Source organism: Zingiber officinale, chromosome 4A (genome assembly GCF_018446385.1).
Source record: "Zingiber officinale cultivar Zhangliang chromosome 4A, Zo_v1.1, whole genome shotgun sequence".
NCBI lineage: Eukaryota > Viridiplantae > Streptophyta > Magnoliopsida > Zingiberales > Zingiberaceae > Zingiber > Zingiber officinale.
Genome location: NC_055992.1, coordinates 11,860,315 through 11,866,314, shown reverse-complemented (window position 1 = coordinate 11,866,314; position 6,000 = coordinate 11,860,315).

Here is a 6,000-nt window from a genome sequence, read left to right as displayed (position 1 = left end):
GAGTCTCCTCCGGTCGGCCCGCCAGCAATAACGTTGATCTCGCCTCGGGAAGTATTGCTTCTATTTTCCTCTTCCCGAGCGGACGGTCGAGACCGTTCTCTGGACGCTCGGCGATTCTCCTGCCTTGGAGAACGATGCCGATCGGGAGTCTGTTGCCGTGGCCTATCAGCTCGCGTCCGATCGGCTTCATGAGTTCTCTGTTGCCTGTCGACTGAGGGAGACCGTCGTCCGGCATTCCGGGGCACAGGATGAGCCACGAAGGGAAGACTTCGACAATCCCTTGTGTTGTGCGTATCCGTCCGGTGGAAGGAGCAGAACATCGGGGTCCATCTCTTCTTTGGCTTGGGCCGGGCGGCAGCTACCTCTTGCACATGGGACCTGGCGTGGGGGGATCGGATTGCTTCGGCCCTTGGCGGAGGAGCCCGCTCGGCCGGAGGAGCCCGCTCGCCTGGAGTTTCTTTTTTCCTGGCTGCTTGCGCTTCTTCCACGTTGATGTATTCGTTAGCCCGGTGTAGCATGTGATCGTAATCTCGGGGCGGCTTTCGGATGAGTGATCGGAAAAAATTCCCATCCACTAGGCCTTGTGTGAAGGCATTCATCATGGTTTCTAAAGTGGCCGTTGGAATATCCATTGCCACTTTGTTGAATCGCTGGATGTAAGCTCGGAGCGATTCACGGGCTTCTTGCTTGATGGCGAACAGGCTCACGCTCGTTTTCTGGTAGCGTCGGCTGCTTGCAAAATGGTGGAGGAAGGCCGTTCGGAAGTCCTTGAAGCTTGTGATGGATCCGTCCGGCAACCTCCGAAACCACCGTTGAGCCGATCCCGAGAGAGTGGTAAGAAAAACTCGGCACTTTACTCCATCTGTGTATTGATGGAGAGTAGCTGTGTTATCGAACTTACCCAGATGATCATCTGGGTCAGTTGTCCCATTATACTCGCCGATCGTCGGAGGCACATAGTGCTTCGGCAGAGGATCTCTCAGAATAGCCTCTGAAAATTGGCGATTAATCCTCTCGGGTGATGCGTCCGCTCGGGGGTCTTTCCCCTTTCTGTCATCTCGTCTAGGCATCTCATCCGAAGAAGATCCCCTATCTCTATGAGCTGGTACGGCTTCAGGGGTGCGGAATAGGGCTCGATGAAATGCAACGGTGGCCGGTGGTGCTTCCGCTCGACCACCAGATGCTGATGTTGCTTGCTGCTCCGGCCGCTCGGCTGTGACTTTCTGTTTTTGCTCCACGAGCTTGGCGGCCCTTATCTCGATCAGAGCGTCGAGTTCCTCGTTCGAAAGCGTCACCATGTGTTGTCGTCCAGCCTCGTCCATTGTTTCCGATCGGATGCAGGAGCGTTCCCACAGACGGCGCCAATTTGATCTTGTCCGAACGCTGAATCAACGGACGCTGGGCACGTGGCGCTCTCCGGGTCGTCGATGTAGATCTCCGGCTAGTCTCACGAAGCTTCGGCGAACCTGCACAGAAGTCGGGCCGGGAAGGGGTTCCCGGCGGCGACCCTCCGACGCTCAAGTCAGGCAAGCAAGCAGTGAAAAGAGTGGCTCCAAAGGTCTTGAACGCGTATCTCCGGCGAAGTCTGCGGCTCTTTATATAGAGCGGTGAAAGAGCTTCTACACGCCCACCGAGGCGCGTACGTGTCCGCAGCCCATACCTCGGTATGTGTTTGTCAGAAAGCTTACCTGACGCCATACTGCAACAGTCTCATCGCGCCTTCGATGGGACAACAGGACACCCCGTTGTCAGACTAGGAGTATGGCTTAGCCATACGACTTGACGGCTGTCAGCAGATGTTCCTGTCCATATTTACCCACCGCCGGCCAGGACGTCCATCCGGTCGGCTAGACGAAGAGCACCGTCCGGACGGCCCTAATTCCCTGCGCCGGCCGGGCGGCGCGCCCATTACGTCCTGCCTTCTCTTAGGCCTTCCGCTCGGTCATTATTTACTGTTTCATTGAGCGTCGGAACCCCGATCCCTGTCAGGACGCCTTTTACTATCAGATGTTTACTGGCAGACCGATCGGCTTGCCCTTTTCTCATGAGTACGGTCGGCTCACCCTTCTTCGACGGACCACCTGGCCTTTTGACCTCCACGTGACGTTGACCCCTCGTTAGGGGGTCCCGGGCTCTTACCACCGGATCATGTACCAACATAAATAATATAAATAGTAATTTTGAAAGGTATAACCAACCGAAAATTCATGCTACCACCCTTACCAAATTAAAAAAAAAAAAATAGAATTCTAAATTGATGAATCAAAATTAAATAAAAATGAAACAAAGGTTATCATTAAAAATCCTCATCATCAAATGTAACATACAATGAATAAAACAGTAGTATCATTGTCCTTTTTATTATTTTTTAATAATAACCTCAAGAGGAAAAAAAATATATTAAAGTGACTATTATATCCTTCGATAAAAAGTCTCATAAAATTCATATATGCAGCTACATAAACAATAGAAAAATAATAACTTTAAAAGGGATAACCAGCCAAAAGTTGATTCCAGCATCTTCACCAAACTAGAAAAAAAGGACTAAAATTCTAAATTGATGAACCAAAATCACTCTTACTTCATTGTATTCCATCTTTATTTTATTTTGATTCATCAATTTAGAATTCTGACCTTTTTTTATTTGATGAGGTGGTGAAATGAATTTTTAGCTGGTTATCCTTTTCAAAGTTGTTGCTTTTCTATTATTTATACTAGGGCATGTGAATTTTTTGTGAAGATTTATACCGAAGGATATAATAATCAATTTAATATATTTTTTATCTCTTCATGTTATTATTAAAAAAATGCTAAAAAAATATAATGGTATAATTATCTGCCTTTCTATTGTTTATATTGGGCATGTATGAATTTTTTTGAAGATTTATAGCTAAGGATATAAAAATCAATTCAATATGTTTTTTTTTCTTTATGTTAATTATTATTAAAAAAATGCTAAAGAAGATAATGATAGAATTATCTTTTACAAGATTTTTCACATTTGACTTTTGGTCAAAGGGTTAAATGTTATTTTTTAAACAAGGCGATAAAATGCTATGGGAATTGGGATAAAAAAACATATGGGGTTAAAGGTATTTTAACCTAAAAAATAAAGGTATAAATTTAAATGAAGGAGAAATCTTCCAAGTCCGAATCTACTTCATGAAGTAGATTGATAAAATAAAAGTAATTAATTAATTTAAGGAGCATATCTAATTTTGAACCCATTTTATATGATTAATAGAACTCTGCCACATGGTCGGTAGCTTCATTTAAACTCACTACTCTCCCATTCTTCTGACCACCATTCAAATTGGCCTATTAATATCCATCGTGAATTAATTAAGATATATTTAAGGAACTCCTATTACCTTCTCTTTCTCTCTTTTCCATCTTCTTAATTTCAACTATTTTCGCTTCTTCGGAAACAATGCTCCTGTCAAGGTACGTAGCGAATCATCATTAATTTGTTGCAATAAGATTTGCTATAATTTATTTATTTTTTTTCCCCATGCTTAAGATTCTCATCAATCTTGGTATTCAGATTTTAATGGATTCAAATTTTGACAATTTCTTAAAAGAAGCAAGATTAATTAAGGTTCTTTTCTTTGACAAATTTATTGTAGAAAGATAACAACATTAAAGAAGCTAGCTCTTTGATTCTGGCTTCGACGAGAGATCGTTGAATAGATTCTTGAATCTAACAAACATTACATTCATTTTATTTTATTTTATTTTATTTGTTTTCGCTTGCAGATTACCAAAATAGAACAAAAGAAAAGAAGATTCAGTAACTAAATCTGAGAAATCTGTGCCCAAAATAATGTCCGGGAAAATAAATTGGACTTGTGCTTACTATTATCCTTTCTTTCTCGGTGCAACATGCTTCTTGATTACCCTTTGCAAGTTCTTTCTTCCACCATTTATTCTTCTTTTAAAACCCTTCGTCCTTCTCGTCATTTTCACTATTCTTTTGCTCGTGATGCTTCTGAGATTTGGTAAGACAAATACTGTCCTCAAAAAAGACAAAAATGAGAAATTAGCTCGCAAAAGCTCTATGAAGCTTGAGTTGGGCAAAAGGGACGTAATCAGAGTCAGAAAGGTGGAAAGTTTCCGATCCAATCCCAACATTAGAAGCAGGAGGACTTTTAAGGGCATGACAGTAAAAGCAATTGCTCCGGATGATAAAGGATTCAAAGAGGACGATGCCAATCCAACCAGTGCCACTTCCGTTTCTTCCAGCAGCTCTCCCGATGAAGATCATGCCAATAAGATTTCTGAAACTGAAGATACCCAACAGTCATCAGAAAATCATGACAATGCCGAGTCATGTTTGGGTTCGCCGTGGTGCTGCGTTGAGCATGGAGACGATCGTTTCGATTCTGAAGTAAACGGTGCGTGGATGGAGGACCAAGTCGACCCGCAATTTTCCGAGGAGAAGTTGAAAGATGCAGCGGCCGAACAGAACCATCTGGTGGAATCCGGGAAGAAGGACGATGAAGATGTTGAAGGGGCAAGAGAGGAGAAGAATGAGAGGAACAGAGTTTCTATTAGTTGGACTGCAGATGATCAGAGGAACCTCATGGACCTCGGGGACTCTGAACACGAAAGGAGCCGACGATTGGAGAGTCTGATAGCCAAACGGAAAGCGAGGAAAGCAATGGAGAGAAATTTGACAGACTCGGATGATAATGCGGATCAGGCACTGCCATCCATCAGTGTTGGTACAAAAAGGAATCCTTTTGATCTTCCTTTTGATTTTGACGATTCACTTCCTGGTTCAGCTCCTTCCAGACTCTTGCCCAGATTTAACCTTTTCGATCTTCATTCCGCGGAAGAAGAAGACGGCGAAAATCTAGGCCACAAAAGCTCGGTTACTCTCCCCCAGCGAGATGTGTACAGGAGGCACGAGAGCTTCACGATTGGCGTTTCATTTTACGAAAACTTCAAGCAACAAAATAAAGAGACTAAAGAAGTCCGTGATTCCAAGTTTTGTTTCACATCTGAATCTGATACAGTTTCAGTGACTGATCTTCAAGAAGACCTTCCTCAACATGATAAGGAACTTGCTGGGCATGTCAACCCGATGGATGCTGAATTTGTGATGAGCCAGATGGACATAAACAATGATCACGAAGCTGGAGCTTCTGAAGATGCAATTCGAGATGATAGTAGCCAAGAATCGGTATCGAGTTCGCTCATTGCATATACAGACAGGCCTGAATTGAAGAATCCTATGGACCAAAACAAGCTGCAGGAAGCTCATGTCATTGAAGACTTTGGACTAGTTCAAGATGAGAGCAGTCAGGAATCGATGTCGGTATCCAGTTCACCGATTACTCATGTCGACAAGGAGGCCGACAACTCTATCGTGCACGATCCAGGAAGCTTGCAAGATCTCGAAGAATCTACTCTTTCGTCGAATCCAATGCCTGTAAATTGTTATGCTGTGAAAGAGGTGGCAGCTCAAATTGTGGAACTTGCTGACAACAATAGCCCTTCATGGACTGATGAGTCCAATTCAGATTCGGCACCTGATGAAACTGTCAATATTTCAGGTGAAAGATATACTTGTTCAGAGATGTTGTAATTAAGCAAAATTAAACACAAAATTCCGTTGTCATTCATTGAAGTCTCATCCTTTGCAGATAAAGTAAACTCAACCCCAAAGGAGGCTGATAGAACTGGAGAATGCTCGGCGATAGAGTTCTTGGTCGAGAATGGACCGGCATCAAGCGAGATGTTAAAATCTAAGGAGCTTGATGTTTCTGAGTTACCTTCTTTGTCAGAACCAGAAATTAAGCAGGGGATTCATCATCAAGTTTTACCCTCCTCCGAAGAGATAACATTGAATGAAAGTAGCTAAAAATCTGAAGAGTATAAGAAACTAGATGACACTCTTCAACTCACTATCTGACTTTCTCCAAGCAATAGAACAGAAGCCAGAAGTTATTCAAAAAAACTTGAAATGATATATGAATAGGTAACAATGATGAATAT